The 20,972-nt window shown below is 35.2% G+C and overlaps 1 long non-coding RNA gene across 1 annotated transcript in view; it reads left to right on the top strand.

The window, feature by feature from the left end:
- Positions 1 to 20,972, top strand: part of LOC147582085 (uncharacterized) — a 49,680-nt gene that overhangs the window by 14,506 nt on the left and 14,202 nt on the right. Inside the window, exon 3 of the long non-coding RNA XR_015250561.1 lies at positions 15,303 to 15,358. This is a non-coding gene — a long non-coding RNA (uncharacterized LOC147582085). The remainder of the gene's footprint in view (positions 1 to 15,302; positions 15,359 to 20,972) is intronic.

Consider the following 20,972-nt stretch of genomic DNA (forward strand, 5'->3'; position numbering starts at 1 on the left):
ACTGACTGAGCCACCCAGGCACCTCTTGCAGTAGATTTTTTAATGTCACAAACATTCCATCTCATGATTAAATATGTATCTAGCACTTAATGTTTTCAATATACCTGGCAGACATTGCTAGCTATTCCTTTGAACAAGACTGTGAAATGAGTTATCACTGAGTTGAGAACATCATCTTTTAGATAAAGGAGATGAGGCTTGAGAGATTGCCCAAGGTCATGTTATATAGTAATGACAGAGCTGAGATTAGAATTCTCAGCTTTCAGTGTCTCTGCTTTCATAAAATCAGATGGATCTGAGCTGAATGTCTCCTTAAATGAAGAAAAAAGTTTCAAGGAAGGGGCATGTGACTCTAGGCTGAGAAATGGCAATTTAGCAATTTAGTGGATGTGATTTTAAGAATAGATTTGCCTTCCATTGTGATGTGGATTTTTTTTTTTATCACGTCTTATAATTTCTTTTGTGATACTCTTAGGAAGAAGCGATCTAATGTTAGATATAAGAGATGTAATATTTAAAGTAGGCTGCCCCTTGTAAGTAAAAACTGAGTGAAAGAAGGAACTATTTGAAATGATTGTAGATTTAATAAAGACTCACTTCTTCACCTTAATTTTTGTTAGTGGCAAGCACACTTTCCCCAAAGAAATTACATGTTGTCCATCTACAGTATGTTATAAATTACATATCCAGCCATCATTGCTAATATATAATTGGCTATATATAGAATCCATTAAAATAGTATCGGTTTACTACATTAATTTCTACTTGTTTGGGGCAGATGTATAAAGCATAGTATCAAAGAAGATAGGATATTACTAGCATCTGTACTTTTATTTTTGCTCAGTAGTTTGTTTATTTTCATTGGTTCATTTTAGTAATATGCTGTAAATTAATTAGCTGCAATAGAAATGTTGAATAATTCAAAGAGGCACTTTAGGAAAATTGCATTTTTTCCCCAAAATTGGCTATATCGCAAGTTTGTTATGATGAATAATAGTGAGGCAGTTGTTTGAGTTGATTTATTGTTCTTGCATAAAAAATTCATATAAGTTTTAGCAGAAATGAGGCTATTTATAGTAATTACCTCTTTCAAAGGCATTACAGCAGAGATACAAGGGAATCCACAGGAGTACTCATTATTCTGAGCCTTAAAAGATAACATGTACTACAGGATCAAGAGGAAACGAGAATCAAAGCTATACTAGTCAATCCAGCTTCTTGTAACTGTTATAAATGTGTTGAATCCAAGAGCATTTTTTTTTGTATCTTGCTTTTCCTGTGATTTTTGACTCAAAGCATTTTTTGAAACATGTTAATTTTCTTAATGTAATTCCACTCAGTGTTTTGTTTTCAATTTTGTTCATTAAAAAAATCAGTTGAAAATAATTTCCTTGGTGTGGTGGTTTTTATCTGTTTGCTCTCCCCCTCACCCCACTCTATTCCCCCATCCTAACTACATGCTCACCAGATTTCTCTTCTCTGCTGGTCTCTGAATTGCTCTCTGCCCCAGGAGTTTTGACTTCCATAGACTTCATCACTTGATTTCTTTAGCCCCTTGAATTCTAGATGTATTTGGCCAAGAGGGCGTAACATGAAATGGAAAGGTGATAGAGAGAGGTTAAAATATTTAGTTTCCATTCCCCTCCTCCTCTAGTACCTCATCTCCCCTGTGCCCTGGGCTCTGGCAGTGTCTGTATCCTACAGCCACAATGCCTGGTGGCTTGGGACGTCTTCCAAGGAATCAGCGCTTACTGAGTGCTGATTATATAATATATTCTTCCCCTTTGACCCTAGAGATAGTAATGAATTCCCATTGTCACTAATATCTAGACACTTCCTCATCTCTTATGGGTTTTGTTATGTTTGCCCACATCTCTGTGAACATTCCTTTCATTAAATTTCATGTAAAACCTTTCAAATGGGCCATCAGGTTTCCTTGGGACACTGAATGACATAATTTGTTTATATAAAAATGAATGTATTTTCAACAGAGAGAAAAAAAGAAAAACGTTTCTACTGTATCGGCCTATTTCTGAATATTTTTCATACCTTATATTCTTCATCCTCCTCAAATATGTCTTTCTATGGTCTTTAAGAGAGAGATCTGGAGGAATAAACACCCCAGTGACATTTGCCCTCTGCTTTCTGAATATATTAATACAGTCTAGGACATAGGAGTGCCTGGGTGGCTCAGTTGGTTAAGTGTCTGATTTTGGCTCAGGTTGTGACCTCGTGGTTCATGAGTTCCAGTTCGAGCCCTGCGTTGGGCTCTGTGCTAACGGCTCAGAGTCTGGAACATGCTTGAGATTCTGTGTCTCCCTCTCTCTGCGCTTTCCCTGCTCACTCTCCATTTCTCTCTCTCTCTCTCAAAAATAAACAGTAAAAAATTTTTTTTAATTAAAAATGCAGTCTAGGGCATAGATCAGGGGGAAGAAGAGCAGATCATGAACCTGAAGGGATAAACGAAGTCTATTCAGTACAGCCTCCCTCTTTTCTCTTTCAATATCCATTTGTACATATTTAAAATCTTGTCCAGGTTTTTTTTTTTAATCGCATGTCCCTAACTAAAGGACATACAAAGCTATCCACAACTTTATTGTCATTGACTGATAAATCAGCTATACTCATAGCCAAAATTAAAACTGTTTGTTGTCAATGTTCTTCATAGAAGTTACTGTGGAATGAAGCAGAGATTAAAAGTAAAATTAAAAAGTTAATGTAAAACATAAGCTCTTCTGCCCCTGCTTCAGTACCATGTCCTAAAGCCTATGTTTCCTTCTTCTATCACACCCTTCACATTTTTCTTAGTTTTACCCGTAGCTGGGTGGTGTTCTTTACATAATGAGTGACACAAATATTTATTCTATCATTATCTTAATCCTTGCTGATTCTATCTTTATTATGCTGTTGGGGCTTCCCATCAGCCAGGACAATTGGGTAAGGGATATTGGCTTTGTGAAGTCTGTGAGTTGCAGGTAGAGTTCTTCTCCCATTTATGGAGATGTAATCCAGTATCCGTTGGTACAATGCAGTGAATAATGTGCCTGTTGTCTTAGTAGCATGAAGATTCTAAAATGGTCAGAATGGAGACTTACCTTCCAGTACAAATAAACTGTGACTACATTCCCCAGTGGAACTATTTTTTCCTTAAGTGCTATGACTACAAATACGCCAAGCCCAAGGTTTCAGAGATGGAAAGCAAAAACTCTTTAAGTAGACTATTTGGGGAAATATATCCCTAGAGTCCTTGACCTTGAATTTTGACAGCTGTCCTATAGCCCTTTCTATAGCTGGCACTTCCGTAGTTGTTCAAGCCAACTGGAAGAACTCAAACTCAGGAACCTAGAGTTCATGACCTGAGCTGAGATCAAGAGTCAGATGCTTAACCAACAGAGCTATCCAGGCACCTCTGTACTTGGTCTTTTGAAAAATGCTATGATATCTGGAAGGTGAACCAGAATCTACAGGGCAGAACTGATTTTTGAGCTCACTGTAGATACTTTCTTTTGCCCTTGATCAGTCTGGCTAGAAATTTATTAATTTGATTGAATTTTTCAAAGATTTAGCTTTTGGTTTCATAGATTTTGTGTATTTCTCTTTCACTGATTTCTAGCATAATTATAATTTTGTAATTATTTCTTTTCAGTTACTTGCCTTGAGTTTAACTTGCTCTGCCATTTTTATTTTATTAAGGTAGAAAGGTAGAATCATTGATTTGAGAACTTTCTACTTTTCTAATATAGGTATTTAGTGCTACACATTTCTAAGTACTATTTTAGTTATGTCGCACAACATGTTATGTTGGATTTCATTTATTTTAATATGTTTTATTTCAATATGTTTTTCAATATATTTCAATCTATTTTTATTTTCTAATTTCCTTTTGATATCTTTCTTGATTCATATGTGATTTAAAAGTGTATTTGGTTTCAAAATTTAGTTTCCAGATGTCTTTGTGTTTATTACAAACCTAACTCCATTGTGATTAGAAAACATTTATTTGAGGGGCACCTGGATGGCTCAGTCGGTGAAGCTTCCACTCTTGATTTCAGCTCAGGTCGTGATCTCACGGTTCCTGAGTTCCGTGAGGAACTCCAGCACTCCCGAGCCTGCTTGGAATTCTCTCTCCTCTCTCTCTGCCCCTCCCCACGCTCGTGTTCATGTTTTGCCTGTGCACTTTCTCTCTGTCTCTCTCTCAAAATAAAGTTTAAAAAACTTAAAAATAGAAAACGTTTGATTTGAATCCTTCCAATTTTATTAAGACTCTTTGATTGCCTAGATTATGGACTTTTTTGGTAAATCTTCTGTGTGCACATGTATTCTGCCATTGTTAGGTTGAGTGATCTATAAATAAATGTCATTTAGGTTAAATTGGTTGGGGATGTTATTGTCTTCTATATTTTTACTGATTTTCTGTCTACTCATTGTATTCATTATTGGAGAGGAGTATTAAACTCCAACTCTTACTGTGGATTTGCCTGTTTCTCCTTGAAGTTCAATCAATTTTTGATTTGTGTGCTTTAAAGTTGTTACAATTATTAGGTCTATACATATTTAGAAATATTATGTCCTCTTGATGAATTGACCTCTTTATTATATGGAATGACTTTCTATATCCCTGGCTATATTCTTTGTTCTGGTATTTACTATATCTAATACTAAAACAGCCACATCAACCTTTTTATTATTAATGTAATATACTTTTTACTATAACTTTTACTTTTAAGTTCATTATTTCTTTATATTTAAAGTGTGTTTCTTGTAACATACAGTCAGCTATTGCTTTCTTCTCCAACTTAGTGATCTCTGTTTTTCAATTAGGTGTTGAGACCATTTACATTTAACATGATTATTTGTATGGTTGGCTTTGAATTTACCATATTGCCATTTGTTTTCCATTTGTACCATCTGGTCTTTGTTCCCTTTTTCTTTTTTTTCCTGTCATTTTTGGATTGAGTACATTTAATGATTTCATTCTATTTTATTTGTTGACTCATTAGCTAAGACTCTATTATTTTTGTTTATACTATATATTTTAACTTCGCATTGTAAAGATTCGGGTCATATGTTATACTTCTTCACATAGAAGCACCTTACAATAGTATATGTCCGTGTCTCTCCTCTTGGTCTTTCTGCTTTATTGTGTATATTTCAGTCCTCCTTAACCTATAAATCACAAAATATATAGTTTTAATTTTTTACCATTCATTCATGTTTTAAATTACTTAAATTATTAGAAAAATATATTTCTAGATAGATACCATTTCTAGTCCCCTTCATTCCTTCATGTTGATTCATATTTTCACCTAGTATGATTTTCTCCATAGTGTATTTTTTATACTGTAGGTCTTGCTTATGAATTTTTTTCAGTTTTGTATGTCTGAAATCTCCTTTATTTCCTTTTTGTTTTTGAAAAATATTTTCAGGAGGTATGGAATTATAGGTTGGTAGTTTATTTTCTTTCAGTACTTTAAACATGTTTCTCTACCATATTCTGGCATGAATTTTTGTTGTCAGATGAAAAATTCACCATAATTTTTTCCTGTTTATATAATGTATCTTATTTTGCCAGTTGCTTCTAAGAATTTTCTTTTCACTGGTTTATAAAAATTGATTGTGAAATCCCATGGTTTATGTTTCTTCATGCTTCTTGTTCTTGAGGTTTATTGGTCTTATAACTATAGATTCATAGTTTTATCAATTAGGAAAATTTCACTAATTTTTTTCAAAAAAATTATGCCATGCTCCTTCCTCTTCTCTAAAGACCCCAATTAATTACATAATGCCTTTTTGAATTTGAACCACAGCACAATGGTGTTATGTTAATTTCCTTCGGTCTTTTTTCCTCTTTGTGTTTTATTTTGGATAGTTTTTGTTGCTGCTCTTCAAATGCACTCATTTTCTCCCTGCAATTCCTAATCTACTGTTAAACCCATTCAATTATTTGTTATCTCAGATGTTGTAGTTTTCATGTCTGGAATATCAATTTCAGTCTGTTTATGTTCAGTCATTCCCCTACCTTCCCGAACATGTGAAATATAGTTATAGTGACAAGCTTAAAGTAACTGTCTGTTATTTGTACCATCTGTACTATTTTTCAATGTTTTTAATTAATCCTTTTATTCTCCCATTATGGGTAATAGTTTCCTATTTCTTCTAATGCTTAGTTATTTTTAAATTTGATGCCACACATTATACATTTTATCTTGTTTGGTGATGAATAGATATTTTGTAGCCTCGTGAACTTTATTTCTGTAAATATGATTGAACTTTTTTCTGTGATGCAGTAATGTTATTCATAAACAATATGATGCTTTTTGGTCTGTTTTGTAAACTTTGCTAGCAGCAGCAGGACTCATTTTGGCAAACCAGTTTATGTACTCTACCCGATGTCCCTGAAATTATGATGTCTTCTAAGCTGACTGGTGGAAACTATTTCAAGCTCTCCATGATCGCCACCTAGTATTATTCTACATAATTATTTCTAATGAATACTTTTTGAGTCTCATATAGTTTTCTCACATGGGTACACTAGTCAGTATTCAGCTGAAGTCTTCAGACTTCTGAAAATCCCTCGGCTCTCACTTCTCTGGTCCTCTGCCTTGTAAATTCTAGCTGCCTTCTCCTTCCCAAACTCCCAGTAATATCTCATCAATTCAGGGATATCTCTGGTACCTAAGATTCAGCCTGGGAACTCTCCTGTCAGTAATATGGGACAATCACAGAGCTTCTCTCATTTGTTTCTTTTCTCCAGTTTTTTTTTTTTTCTCATTTGTTTCTTTTCATTGCTAATGCTCAATATTTTGCAAACTGTTGTTTTCATATGTCTTTTCCAGTTTTTCAGCTGTTTCAGAGGTGAGGGTAAATTCAGTCCCTGTTACTATTTAACATCTAATTTTAATTGAATGAGATAAGAAAGATTTGATGATGAGAAGTTCATTTCTCAGAGACCCATGGGCCAGATAAGTGGGCCCAAATGCAAAAGCAAAGCTAGTTTTCAAATGGATATGAATTTTTGGGAGAAAAGTGTAAATGATTTTCCACCAAAGCCATCGAATTGTGCTTAACTATGCTCCTTTTTAGAATTCTCTGGAAGCTCCATATGGCTTCTTTATCTCAAACATTTGCATTTGCTGATCATAATGCCCAAATGGTAGTGTGGTTTGCACTGCAACATAGACCTACTGTGGAGCTTGTTTTAATTCAGGCCCCAACCTAATGTGTTGTGATGTCTTACAAATTAGCCAGTGAATTAGATCATCATGCAAAACTGTAGTATATTTTGGTTCCACAATTTTCAAAAGCTCGCTAAGTTTTATGCTTCTTAAAAGTTTCTGTATTCTATCTCTTACTTTGGAAGAAATACCCTGTCCTATCCTAGGCTACTGAAACTTTGTAAACCTGTCACTATGGCAGTCTCAGTCTCTTGAGCTTTTTCACAAGGTTTATCTCTCAACCTTTGGTCTCTATATGTTAGAGGAAGCCATCCAGTGCGTGTACCTGTTACTTACAGACACCATTAGCATCAGGTCATCAATGTAAAGACCAGTTTGATGTTTTTTGAGACACAAAGAGCATTAGATGCCCTCCATTTTCTACCATAAAAGAGAGCATGAGGGTTGACTAAAGTGGGGAGAGAAGTTTTTACCCTTGCATTGCAGAGGCCAATTGTTTGGGAATTGGAAGAAATAACATTATTGAAGTCAGTGTTTCTCTAACAGGAAAGTGCAAAAGAATTAAAGTCTTGTTAAAACACAGAGTTTTGGGCCCCACTTCTAGAGTTCTTTCTTGGGTAAGACCCAGGAATTTGCATTTCTAATAAGTTTTTAGGTGATGCTGATGCTGCTGGTCCAAGAACTACACTTTGAGAACCAATTCAAGTGACAAGGGTACTATTAATTTTCTTCAGGAAATATATTGCATCTGGAAACAGAGCCACCACAGGCATTAATGACTGATTTTGTTTGTAACAATCCATAGTCAGTCTCCAAATTTGGCTTTCCAACAGCCAAAATATGTGAGTTAATTGACCATGTGTTTAGAATCTCTGATACCTCCCACCACACTCATCTATCTCGTGTTTGATGGTGATACTGTTCTGCATTACCCTCAGGGATGGAACACTGCCTTTGATCCTCTCTTGGTAGTGGATACAGTTTTAGAAGCTTCTACTTACTTTGTTCCAGCAAAGTGGTGGTGTTCCACCCCCTCCCTCCCCAAATAACCCATAGAATAAGTCAGTGGTCCTGTTAGACTCATTCTGAGATGAAGGGAGTTAAGATTTCACCTATTACCTGACATCAGTACATGCCCATTATTAGGGCACCAGGCTCTACTGAGAGTCTCTAGTGATTAGCAGCCTCTCAGAGACTTTAATTAATCATCCCACAGAAGTTCTGAGTATTTCTCTTTCACACATGCACAGCCATCCTGGTAAATAGCTATAGGTCATGTAGAGAAGGTTTGGGGAATACATGTAGTCTTTATTAATGACTATGTTGCACACCACTTCTCGAAGGCAACCAACCTCCCCTTCAAAGGAGGGGCCTCCAGGCATTTGTATTTACTTAGATCTTGGAACTGGATAAGAGGCTATGAGTCCTCATTATAATGACTTGAGTTAGATTTTTAACACTAGACCCAGAAAATTTCTGCTTTTATATATTAAGCCACACCTCAGTAGGCTGTCCTAGTGATCAGAAAGCCACTGACATAGGTTAATGCAGGTCAGAACACTATTACCTATTCAACATCTGCCTTATTAATGTGATTTTGAGCATGTTGCTTCTGATGCTTAAGCCCCTTGATCTGGCCTCTAACACCCTGACATCCCATTATTCCCACTGAAATAAGGCTCTATTTCCATTGCAGCATCTCCCACTATCAGTCATATTTGGACTTTAAAGACAGTCAGTGTAGAGATGTTTGAAGATGCTTTGGGAGGGGAAGTGTCCTCCATACACTTCCAGGGTGATTGCTAGAGGGGAGCTGAGGTGGATACACATATTAAATCTACTGTAATATTCCCATAGCCCTAAACCTTAAGATTTCACCTTCATCACTAGTAGTTTCCAACTAAGGCAGCAGCTTCAGAAACCCAATGCCCAGTGTCTACAACAAAATGGTAAAATCACGCTGTATGTGGGTGGAACCTAGACATTAATTTTTATTGTTTTAAGCCTTCCTCTGTGACTTCAGTGTACAGCCAAGGTCGAGTGCCACTACACTATGTCAGAAGATTTCTAGCATTTCTTCCTCATTGATTGTAAACCATCATGGAGCCCAAACTTGAGTTAATTAGCCTTTTGGATGTGAGAACCACTCTGTGGGTAACTAAGCCCAATTCACTGCTTTTCAGATCCCAGTTGAGTATACCTGGAATTTAGAAATTCAAAATGTTTATCTTTTCCCTGGTCTACCAGAATATCGCAGGGTCCTATTCTTTTTCCACGAGTGCCCTTATCTTAGCGTAAGATACGTGGCTGATTTTTCCATTTAGTGGACTTTGACGACCTTCCAATTACATTCAGTCCTTGGACTTGATTCTCATTCATATCTGCCCTATGGCTACTGGAGATAAGGGACTCTTTTAGGTTTCCATAGAAGCTTTCTGATTTTTCATTCATGGTCTGAATCAGACCTTTAATTTTTTTTTTCTTTTCTTTTGCTACAATCTTTGTAATAACCATTGTTGCCATAGTGACTAAGTGCCACAGCCACTTGATCTCCTAACGCCTTCCTTGCATCTGTACTTCATCGTATGCCACCACCAGTGATTATTTGACTAATCACGATGTCACAGCATGCCAGAGATTATCAGTGTCCCATTTCCCCAAGCAAAGAAGCTATCTGTGAACTCTCAAATATGCTAGCTACCCATCCCAAGAACCTATTTTAAGGGTGTTTCCTGGGGCCACTTTTTGTGTCGATTACTGAATCACTCAAGATCCTGACAGGAAACAGGTGGTACAAATGGACCAATTAAGGAGAGTTTAATAAAGAACTACTTATAGAAATATATATTGGAATATGAGAAACCAAAAAGAAATGGTAAAGCATTCTGGGGCTAGCAAAGGCTGGGAGCTTTTACTACCCCTTAGCATGAATTTTACTCTCCTTCTATCCTCTGATCTCCTGGCATCTCCCACTGAAAAAACAACCAGGATAAGCCTGCCCAGAGGTCAAGAGATATAGATCATACATCTAATAAAGAATAAACTCCTTTGGACATACAGAAAGAAGGAGAGGATATGGGGTATATTTGGAGGCATTAGAGAAAGTCTAGCAGACATCCAAATTGGATGCCTCATCTGAGCTCCAACATGTTTGTAAAACTCTTATTTACAAATGTCTTCAATTGGATATCTTAAAGACATCTCAGACCCAGGAGGTGGAAACCCACCTGAATCCAGTCTGCTTGCTGTTGAAAAGGAAATCTGCCTGAAAGCAAGAAAGTTAAACGTAATCCTTAACATCATCTTCTCTTTTGCTTTCCAGTCCACCACCAATTTTTGGTGGATTTTAACTTAAGTATTTCATGTACTTCTTTACTTCTTTCTATCACGATGACAACACTGTCACTATTGCAATATTTCCAAACTATTGTTACTTCTTTCTATCATGGGTATAATACACTTGCTATTGTTTAAAAATTATTTAGACTTTTATTTTGAAATATAACATAGATCCAGAAAATTGCATAATTCCTAAATGTGGAGCTCAATGAATGACAGCAAAGCGGGCACTCATGTAACCACACTTGGTCAAGAAGTAGAACATAGTTAAAATACCAGCAGTTCCCCTTGAGTGGTTTCCAACCATTCCCTCCTCCTTTCTTCCCCAAAGGAGACCTGTTATCTTGACCACAAGCACTATATAACAGTTTAGTTTTCAAACAGACTTCTTTTTTAATAGCTTTTTTCAAATATCATTCATTTATTTAGAATATGTTCATCACCCCTCACAAAAACCCTGTACCCCCTTAATAGTCACTTATCATTTTCCTCAGACTCCTTGCCCCAGAGTCCTAGGCAAACACCAATCTGCCTTTCATCTCTATAGATTTCCTTTTCTGGATATTTTGTAGAACAGAGTCATATAATATGTGGTCTTTTGCAACTGGCTTCTTTTGTTTGGCATAACATTTTCAAGGTTCATCTGCATCGTAGTATGTATCAGTAGATCACTCCTTCTTACTGCCTGATAATAATTGTATTTATGGGTATAGTACATTTTATTCATTTATCAGCCGATAGACATTTGAACTATTTCTACTTTTTGGTTATTATGCATAATAATAATGAGCATTTGTGTAAAAGTTTCTTGTGTGTGGTGCAGTTATTATTTAACTTAGATCATATCAAAAGAACGACTTAACAGAGAGTAATAGTAAAATAATGGCACTGCAAAGATGTCCGTGCCTTAATCCCCCAAATCAGTGAATATGTTACCTTACATGGCAAAAATGACTTTATAGGTAAGACTGAGTTTAAATATTTCATGGTGGGAAGAATATCCTGGATTATCAAAGTGAAATTATTCTAATCTAATCTAATCTAATCTAATCTTTCAACTTTATGTGTTTCTCTTGATCTACTCTGTACTTCTCATTTCGTATATCCAAAGGAAGCTGTTAGCTTTCAGATGCATTAACTGTGTTCCCAGACCTCTGAGTGGTTGTTCTGGCTAAATTTGAGGCATCGTAATGTACCAGTTGTACCAAAGGGCTAAAGGAGAGTGAAGTTGGATTGTTTGTTACTCTGGCTCCTTCTCTTTCTGGCTGTGGGTTTCAGTGGTGCCATTTTTATTTGCCTTCTCTTAGAGGACCATTTTTTTGAAAAGACTATTCTTTCCCTATTGAATTATTTTGGCACCATTGTGGAAAATCAATTGACCATAAATTTAAGGGTTTATTTTTGGGCTTTCAGCTCAGTTCCATTTATTTATATGTCTATCCTTAGTCAAACACCATATTGTCTTGATTACTGTTGCCTTGAACTACATTTTGGAATTAGGAAATATGAGTCTTCCAACTTTGTTCTTCTTTTCCAAGATTGTTTTGGCTATTCTGGGCTCCTTGCATTTCCGTATGAATTTTAGGATCAGCTTGTCATTTTATGCAAAGATATTGGGTGGAATTTTGTCAAGGAATGCCTTAAATCTTTAGATCAATTTTGGGAGTATTGCCATCTTAATAATTAAGTCTTCTGATCCTTGGTTATGGGCTGTCTTTCCATTTATTTGGGTCTTCTTTAATTTCTTTCGATAACATTTTCTAGTTTTCAAGGTACAGGTCTTTTGCTTCATTTGTTAAATTTATTCCTAACTATTCTATTATTATTATTATCAATTCTACTGCAAATGGATTGTTTTCTTGATTTTATTTTGCATTGTTTGTTGTTAATATATAGAAGCATAATTGTTTTTTGTATATTGATCTTGTATTCTACAACCTTGCTATATTCATTTATTACTTCTAAGAGCTTTTTTTGTGTGTGTGGATTCCTTAGGAGTTTTTATGTACAAGTACTTGTCATCTGCAAGTAAAGACACTTTTACTTCCTCCTGTCCAATATGGAAGCCTTTTACTTTTTATTTTAATTTTTGATTGTCTTGGTTAAAATCTCCAAAACAACGTTTTATGTCTTGTTCCTGATCTCAAGGACAAAACATTCAGTTATTTTCCATTAATTGTGTTGTTAGTTGTGGGGTTTTTTAACCTTAACATTTTCTAGGTCATGAAGTTCCCTTCTATTACGACTTTGTTGGTTTAAAAAAAAAAAAAGTCTTTTATTAAATACTTTCTGAATTTTTTGAGATAATCATATGGTTTTAATTCTTTATTTTATGAATGACGTGTATTATTTTCATTGTTTTTTGCAATTTTGAATTCTTGGGATAAATCTCACTTGGCCATGATACATAATCTTTTTATCTCATACCATATTTGGTTGGTAGTATTTTGTTGAGAATTTTACATCTATGTTCATAAGGAACATGATTTGTAGTTTTTTTATGATGCCATTTTCTGGTTTTGGTATCAGGTTCACAGGGTGTCATTGTATAACAAATTGGGAAATGTTACCTCTTCTATTTTTTCTGGAACAGTTTATGATGGATTACTGTTAACTCTTTAAACATCTTGTAGAATTCACCAGTGAAACTGAGTCTAGGTTTTTTCTTTACTGAAAGTTTTAAAATTACTAATTCAATGTATTTTCTTGTTATTTAGGTCTATTTAGCTTATCTTTTTTTTTTTTCTTTGAGGCATTTTGTTACATTCGTTTCTAGAATTTTCTAGTCTAAATTACTGATTGATTGATTGATTGATGTTTATATTATTTTTGAGAGGGAGAGAGAGAGAGAGACAGAGCATGAGCAGGAGAGGGAAGAGACAGAGAAAGACACAGAATCTGAAGCAGGATCCAGGATCCAAGCTATCAGCACAGAGCCCTATTCCGGCTCAAAACCAAACCACAAGATCATGACATGTGCTGAAGTTGGATGCTTAACCGGTTGAGCTACCCAGGCATCCCTTGTCTAAATTATTTAATTTATTAACATATCCTTTTACTCTTAAGCTGTTTATTTATACTTAAGGTAGTTTTCTTGTGGATAACGTATGGTGTATACTTGGGTCTTGCTGTTACATTTGATCTGAAATACTTTTAAATAGGTGTTTTGACCATTGATTTTTTAATGTGATACCTGTTATGTTTGGGTACACATTTATCATCCATCCATTTGTTTCCTTTTTCTCATAATTGTTCTTTGGGCTTCTTCTTTTTTTTTTTTTTCCCTAACTTCTTTTGTATTAATTATATATTCTGTTTTATCTTATTTTCAATTTTATCTTATTTTATGACTTTATTTGCTATAAATTTTTATTATTTGTTTTAAGTTTTTAGTATACATCTTTAACTTATTGTTTATAAATAATAAATGATAGTTTATACTTTACCTCCAAGTGATATTATAATTTCACATATAACAAAAGAATCATAAATTGGTATTTCTCCATTTTTCTTCTATTGGCCTTTGTGCTATTGTTGTTATGTATTTTACTTCTACAGATGGTATAAACCCCATAATACATTGTTATTCATCTTGCTTTAAACTGCTAAATATCATTAAAAGGTCTTCAAATCTTAAAAAGAAAATTTTTTTTACATTCAACCACACAGTTATCCTATCTGAGTTTCTCTGGTCCTTTATATAAAGCCATATTTCAATCTGATGGAATTTTCTTTCTGCCTGAAGGACTTTCCTTCACATTTCATATAGTGCAGGTTTCCTGGTTATAAATCCTTTCAGCTTTTGTATGTGTGAGAAACTTTATTTTTCTGTTGTAATTCAGAGATATTTTTGCTAGACATAGACTTCTAGGTTAAGAATTACTTTTATTTTAGTATTTTAAAAGTTTTCCATCATCTGGCTTGTACATTTTCTAGTAGAAGTCTTTTGTCATTCTTATCTTTGTTCTTCTCTAAGTAATGTATTTTTTTGGCTCAAGCTAATTCTAAGGTTCTTGATTTACCACTGCTTCTGAACTACTTAATTATGATGCATCTTGATACAGTTTACTTCATGTTTCTTATGCTCGAGTTCCATTTTATTTTGTAGACTTGAGGATTCATATTTTCATTTCTGAACTACTTAATTATGATGCATCTTGATACAGTTTACTTCATGTTTCTTATGCTCGAGTTCCATTTTATTTTATAGACTTGAGGATTCATATTTTTCACTGACTTTAGAGAATGTAGACATTTTTTGTGTTCCTCTCTTTATTTCACTCCAGGGATTCTAATTCAATGTGTAGTAGGCTGCTTCAAGTTGTCACTGACCCCATGTTCCTATTTTCAATACTGTTCTTTCTGCATTTCATTTTGAACAGCTTCTATTACTTTGGCCTTAAATTCACTCATTTTTTCTTCCATAAATTCTAATTTGCTGTTAATCTAAAGCAGCATATTTTTTAAAATCTTGAACGTTTTAGTTTTTATTTCTGGGTCTTCATGTTTCCACTTAACATGCTCCATTTTCTACTGGCTTCTTGAATGTATAAAACACAGTTGTAATAACTGTCTTAATGCTCTTTTTTTGCTAATTTGATTGTACCATTTGGTGGTCAGTTATGAATTACTAATATTTTCCCTCATCGTAGATTGTATTTTCCTGCTTCTTTGTATATACCTGTTAATTGTTCATTAAATGGCAGATACTACCAAGTTTACCTCTTTGGCTACTGGATATTTTTATATTGTTTTAATACTCATTAATACTCTTTTTTTCCCCTCTAGGATGCATATATGCTATGTGGGAACTGGCACTAGTCTGTGTCCTGTGTGAACATCAGGTATTATTCCCTCTATTTCTTTAAGAATATTCTTTTTTTGGCCTCATCTGCATTTGGACATCTGTACTTGGCTAAAGACTGAGGTGTGATCCTCTGTAGATCTCTGGAGTCCTCTGCATGTGCACTGAAGACCCCCACTATGCCCTGAAGACCAGTTACCTTGATAGCCCTGGACTCGGCATAGTCTCTTCAACTCCGGGGGACTGGCAGTCTCCATTGGTTTCTTCCTCACTGTGCAATGGCCCGGAAGGTTTCTTCAAATAGTAAAGTGGGGCAATAGTAAGGCCAAATTCAGTTTTTACTTTCTCTTAGGGAAGTCCCAAGAATTTAAAACTCATGTTTCACTTGACTTTCCCTAGTGTTTCGCTTGTTTTGGGTAGGAGAGTAAATCTGGGCTCTGTTTGCTGGAAGTGGAAGTCCAGTACCACATTATTATTTTTTTAAAAGTTTATTTATTTATTTTGAGAGAAAGAGAGAGAGAAAGAGAGAGCAAGCAGGGGAGGGTCAGAGAGAGAGGGAGCAAGAGAATCCCAAGCAGAGTCTGGGCTTTAATGCAAGCCCTACGCTGGCTCAAACCGTGAGATCATGACCTGAGCTGAAATCAAGTGTCGGATGCTTAACCCACTGTGACATAGGTGTCCCCAATACTACATTATTTTAATTCATTTTCATCTTTACACCAATACCAACTTTTTCTAAATTTAATGCAACTTTAGTAGTGCTAGTTTCTTGACTATATTCTTTTTTAAAATTGATGTTGACTATTTGGAATTCCTTGAATAGCCATTTGATTGTTAGAATTTTCTCACCAATTTCTACCAAAAAAAAAAAAAAAAGCATTGACAGGAATTGCATGAATTTATAGATCAATTTGCAGATGACCTCCATCTTAACAACATTAGGTTTTCCAGACTATGAAGCCAGTATACCTGTTCACTTACATATTTTCAACGTCTGTCATCAATATTTTGTAGTTTTTACTATAGAAATCTTAGTTGTCTTTCCTTGAATTTTTGATTAGGTATACTATGTTTTGAGGTTATTATAATTACATTTTCATTTGTGTTTTGTTAGAATGTAAAAACAATTGATTTTTAAATATGTATTATTGAAGTAGAACTGACATACAATACTATTTTAGTTCCAGGTGTACAATATAGTGATTTGACAATTCTGTACATTACTCAGTGTTCACTATGGTAAGTGTAGTTACCATCTGTCACCACACTATGGTATCAAAATATTCTTGACTATATTCTCTATGCTGTACCTTTCAGCTCAGTATGTTATAACTGGAAGCTTGTACCTCTTAATCTTCTTTATCTATTTCACCAACCTCCCCACTTTTCCTCTGGCAACCACTAGTTTGTTCTCTGTATTTAAGAGTCTATTTTTGTTTGTTCATAAAAACTAATATTTTTATATCATCCTTGTGTACTACAACTTGATCAATTTATTTATAAGTTCTAATAGGTTTTTAAAAAATCTTTTGCATTTTCTATATACCCATTCATGTCATCTGTTAATTATAAGTCTTTTTTCTTTATTTCCTTTTTGCTTGCTTATCTATTTAGTTAATTTCTTTAGTGCACTAGGTAGGACCTCCAGTACTGTGTAGAGTAGAGGGGGAGGAATATGTGTTCTCTATATATTCCTGCACTTTGAAAGGAAGTATTCAGTATTTCACCATTAATTATGACATTACCTATAGGCATTTCATAGATACCCTTTATGAGATGAGGTAAATCCCCTTCTATACTTAGTTTGAGAGTTTTTTTTTTTAATCCTGAACTGATTAATTTTGTCAAATTATTTTTCTGTGTATATTGAGATTATCATATGGTTTTCAAAATTAATAAATTTTGCTTTATGAAGTAGCATTTAATTCATCTTGGCAAAATGTTACATATGTACTAGAAAAGAATGTATTTTATAAATACTTAAAATTCAAATCTTCTGAATACTTACTGATTGTTTTTTAGCTACTAATACCATCAATTACTGAAAAATGATTATCACGATCTCTATGTATGACTGTGGATTTGCTTATTTCTCCCTTTAGCGATATCAGTTTCTGCTTCATGTAATTAGGTGGGTACTCCTTTAGAAATATTAAATCATTTGGGAGATTAATATTTTTATTATGATAAAATATACTTCTTTGTCTCTGGTGATATTATTACCTGTACTTGAATGTTAATATAACCATAGGTACTTTCTTATGAGGAGGATGTGATGGTTTTTCATGGTTTCCATTCTTTTACTTTTAGTCTAAGCCCTTATACTCAAAGTGCACCTTTCATAAATCTCATGCAACTATTTGGCTTTTTTTTTTTTTTTTTATTGTCATATAAGGTTGGCATCTCTGCCTGTTAAAGTATTGTGTTCATTTTTTTGAAGTTATTAACATACAGTGTTATATTAGTTTCAGGCGTACAATATAATGATTCAACAATTCTATACTGTTTTGCCGATTTATAATACATGTAAATTTTGGCATGATTAGGTTTAATTTTCCCATCTTGCTACTTATTTTCTATTTGTCTCATGTTTTCTTTTTCTTTATTTCTCAAATTTTTAAAATCTTGATTAAAATTTTTTTTTAGTGCTTATTCATTTTTGAGAGATAGAAACAGAGTACGAGTGGGAGAGGGGGTAGAGAGAGACACACACAGAATCTGAAGCAGGCCCAGACTCTGAGCTGTCAGCACAGATCCCAACTTGGGGTGTGAACCCACGAACTGTGAGGTCATGACCTGAGCTAAATTCAGACACTCAACCTACTGAGCCACCTAGGTGCCCCATAATGTTTATTTACTTTTGAGAGAGGGAGAGAGTGAGATGCAGAATCCAAAGTAGGCTCCAGGCTCTGAGCTGTCCATGCAAGCCTGAAGCGTGGCTTGAACTCATGAGCCATGAGATCCTGATTTGAGCCAAAGTCAGATGCTTAACTGACTGGGCCACCCAGTTTTCTTTTCTTTTCTTTTCTTTTCTTTTCTTTTCTTTTCTTTCTTTCTTTCTTTCTTTCTTTCTTTCTCTCTTTTTTAAATTATTTTTTAATGTTTATTTTTGACAGAGAGAGAGAGCTAGAGCATGAGTGGGGAAGGGGCAGAGAGAGAGGGAGATAGTGAATCTGAAACAGGCTCCAGGCTCTGAGCCGTCAGCACAGAGCTCCATGCAGGGCTTGAACTCAGGGACAGAGAGATCGTGACCTGAGCCAAAGTCAGACGCTCAACCGACTGAGCCACCCAGGTGCCCCCACCCAGTTTTCTTTGTATCTTTATTTCTCTCCTTCCCACCCTACTTTCATTGGATGGTTAAAAAAAAAGTTTAGATATACTTTTTATTTTAGAAGAATTTTAGATTTATAGAAAAACTGTCAAGATAGTACAGAGTGCCATATATTTCAAACTCAGTTTCCCCTATTATTAACATCTTGTATTAGTAGATACATTTGTTAGAATTAATAAACTAATATTGATACATCATTGTTAACTAAAGTTTATCCTCTATTCACAGTTACTATGTTTTACCTAGGAGTGCCTGGGTGGCTCAGCAGGTTTAGCATCTGACTCTTGATTTTGGCTCAGGTCATGATCTCAGGGTTCAATCCCCATGTGTTGGGCTCAGCAATGACAGTACAGAGCCTGTTTGGGATTTTCTCTTTCTCTCTCTCTCTCTCTCTCTGCCTCTCCCCTGCTTGCTCTCTCTCTCTCTCTCTCTCTCTCACTCACTCAAAATAAACAAATAAACTTAAAAAAAAATAAAGTCTGTTTTCTGGTTCAGGTTTGTATCTAGGAAACCATATTACATTTAATAGTCCTGTCTTCTTGGGTTCCTTTTGGCTATGACATTTTCTTAGACTTTCCTTGTCCTTAATGACTTTGACACTTTTAAAGAATATTGATCGTTTTATAGAATGCCTCTCAATTGAGATTTGTCTGATATTTTATTCATGGTTAGACTGAGGTTATGGGCTTTAGCAGGAATATCAAAGAGGTGAAGTGCCATTTTCATCATGTCATATATTTTAAAAAATTTGTTTTGAGTATAGTTGGCACACAATACTACATTGGTTTCAGGAATACAACATAGTAATTCAACTTCTCACTATGATATGCTATGCTCACCACAAATGTCATATTCAAGAGCACAAGATGTTAACCTTGATCACCTGGCTGAGGTAGTTTGTCAGGTTTTGCAGTGTAAAGTTAATCTTTTCCTTACATGTTTCCATAGTATATTCTTTGGAAGGAAGTTGCTATCCAGTATACACTTAAGGAATGGAAAGTTATGCTTCCACTCCTTGAGGGAGCGGTATCTACATAAATTATTTGGAATTCTTCTGCAGACATTTTTGTCTATTCCCTTTCATTTATTAATTTATTCAGTCATTTATTTATACCAATAAAGACTTAAAAACATGTGTTTTTAATTTTTTTTAAATGTTTTTATTTATTTTGAAGGAGACAGAGAGACAGAACATGAGCAGGGGAGGAGCAGAGAGAGAGAGGGAGACACAGAATCCGAAGCAGGCTCCAGGCTCTGAGCTGTCAGCACAGAGCCTGATGCGGGGCTCGAACTCACGAACTGTGATATCATGAACTGAGCCGAAGTCCGACGCTTAATTGGCTGAGCTACCCAGGGGCCCTGGATATGTATTTTTTACATTATATAATAATCCAATACTATTTTGTTACATTGCTTAATTTTTTGGCCATTGGGAACGTTTTTGGTGTGCTTCTGTGTTCTTTGATATACCCTTAATCACCATGTCATCATGTGTCTTTTTATACAGTGATATTAGTAACCATCATCTGGGTACTAGATGTGCTCATTTCTACTGGGGTGTCGATATTTCTGAGCCTTCTAAAGCAACAAAGCAATGGAATATATGTGTGAATACTAATCCACGTATATACCTATATGAAAAATATTTAGGTGGTCTGGGTTGCTCAGTTGGTTAAGCTTCCAACTTCGACTCAGCTCAGATCTCACAGTTTGTGGCTTTGAGCCCCACGTCGGGCTCTGTGCCGACAGCTCAGAGCCTGGAGCCTGCTTCAGATTCTGTGTCTCCCTCTCTCTCTGCCCTCCCCCACTCATGATCTGTCTCTGTCTCAAAAATAAATAAAACATTAAAAAAATTAAAAAAAAAAAGCATTAAGTCGTGAGGTGCTTCGGTGGCTCAGTGGGTTAAGCGTCTGACTTCCGTTCAGGTCACAATCTCATGGTTTGTGGGTTTAAGCCCCACATTGGGCTCTGTGCTGACAGCTCAGAGCCTGGAGCCTGCTTTGGATTCTGTGTCTCTGTCTCTCTCTGCCCCTCCCCACTCATGCTCTGTCTCAAAAATAAATAAACATTAAAGAAATTTTAAAGTTGTTTCTTTTTTTTTTTTAATTTTTTTAACGTTTATTTTTGGGAGACAGAGGCAGAGTGTAAGCAGGGGAGGGGCAAAGAGAGAGGGAGACCCAGAATCTGAAGCAGGCTCCAGGTGCGGGATCATGACCTGGGTTGAAGTCAGATGCTTAACCCAGTGAGCCACCCAGGCGTCCCAACATTAAAAAAAAATGTTAAAAATGTATATATGGAACAATCTACATCTACATTAAGCTAA

Source organism: Puma concolor, chromosome B1, assembly GCF_028749965.1.
Source record: "Puma concolor isolate L17-30 chromosome B1, mPumCon1.1.hap2, whole genome shotgun sequence".
NCBI classification, from domain to species: domain Eukaryota; kingdom Metazoa; phylum Chordata; class Mammalia; order Carnivora; family Felidae; genus Puma; species Puma concolor.